This window comes from Otolemur garnettii, unplaced genomic scaffold, assembly GCF_000181295.1.
Source record: "Otolemur garnettii isolate 467f Iridium unplaced genomic scaffold, OtoGar3 scaffold00010, whole genome shotgun sequence".
In the NCBI taxonomy this organism is placed as follows: domain Eukaryota; kingdom Metazoa; phylum Chordata; class Mammalia; order Primates; family Galagidae; genus Otolemur; species Otolemur garnettii.
Window position 1 is genome coordinate 27,723,133 of NW_003852405.1, and position 1,951 is coordinate 27,725,083.

A 1,951-nucleotide genomic window follows, 5' to 3' on the forward strand; every position below is an offset into this window, starting at 1 on the left:
AAAAAAAAAAAGATAGACTAAGCCCTGTCAGTGGGAAACTTCTGTTTATAGAGTCATTTTCTCGTTTTGGTTAACTTACATTTTGTTTTCAGCTAAAATAAAAATAGTTTGGGGTAAACTCATCTTTGTTTACTCCATACATTACTGCCTGCACTCAGAGGCAATAACCTTGAACTTCACAAATCTCCATACCCCATCTTGCACTGCTTAGTACGGGTTCCAGATTCAGCCAAAATTTCTTACAAAAGCAGAAGTTGTAGAAGCGAAAGAGCCCAGGAGCATCATTTAGGCTATTAAACGATGATCATTATTTATAAATCCAACCCTGATTAATGAGTTTTCTAATAGTTGTTCCCTGATCCCTCTTTTTAGACACAAAATTTACAGCTAGATAATAAGCTACTTAAAAGTTTCACCAAAACTTAGAGGAACAAAAGACAGGACATGAAATGGCTTTCCGTTTAGCATCTATCTTTTGTGAGAGTTACCGCCAGTTTGTACAATGGCTCCTCTGTTTGCCGAGAGCCTCCCCCGCCCAACGGAGCCTCATTCATTATTTATCCCTCACATTAGGGTACTTTTGAGTATGGACGATGCTATGGAAAACCAATTCTGCTATCCTTATCGTATTAATCCTGGATTAAAATTAATGAATTTTATAGCAGAAAGAAAATGAAATAATGCATAAGGTTAACATGGCAAATACAATGGAACTCAGAAAATTAATTTTTAATATATTTCACTTTGTAACTTCTTGGTTGAGTATGATGTGATGTCTGCTTTCATTCCGTCATTTCTATAAACCGTGTGGTAAGAATCATTATAGGACCTGCTCGGTCTTTACCAACCTAGCAATGGTAACGCTGTCTCGAAATGAAATATGAATTTAACCACAACAATGAATCAAACTGCCTCAAGTGATTCTGTACACTCTTTATTCCTATAATATCTGTGTTCTGCACTTTCCCATCTGACAACTTTAATAACAATTCAAGTTATCAGGACGGGAGGTGAGGTTACAGCATTAGACCTGTATCTATCGTAGAAAGCAAAATCTAAAACATCTGATGAAATAAACACTTGGAACAAATCTAGGCAAAAACTCAAATGAGAGATTTCACCCAGACTGCGTCTTGCCATAGTGCATTTTGTGAAAATTATTTACGACGTTTTTTGTCAGCTGCAATACAAGAGGTGGATAGGAAGGTGGCTGCCACTGGAGCCCACAAACCTGTGGTGCTAATTAGACCAGGTAGGTATCTCTCTCTGGATAAACAAAAGCCTGAAAAGCATAGCCTGGTTCAAATCACAAGAAGGCATACCTTATGCGGAACAGAGACAGCCTTGCATCAGAGTAGCAGTCTTGGCCAACAGAGTGAAAATTTGATTTTATCCTCCACTTCAGGTAGGCATCCTGGTGCAGTGAACCATCTGTAGCCAAGTATATTGTACCCCTGGATAGATGCTAAGGAGGTAAACACCCTCTGATGTCCTCATCCCTCCCACCCCTGGTTCTTTCTATAACTATAGTATGAAATCCTAATCTCAGAACAAGGGAACTTACTATCAGAGCAGATGTGGAGAGCCGCTGACATACACCTCTGGGTACTGCATAATATACCCTGACAACCTGGAGCATGCATGCACACAGGGTCTGAAATACCTGATGTGGTGAATGGTCACTAAACCGTGTCATATAAAAGGAATAAATAAATTGAATATAAAACCAGCATACTGTACCCCATGATTGCATTAATGTACACAGCTATGATTTAATAAAAAAATGAATAAATAAAAGAATCATACATTCTTAGCATGAAAAAGGAATAGTGAAAGAATATTGAGAGAGAAAACTTTTAAAGGCACTTTTTCTTCTGGATAAAAGTAACAGCAAGGCAGATTTTAATATAACATAAGAAAGAATTTCTAATGGAACTTTTCAAACACAGAC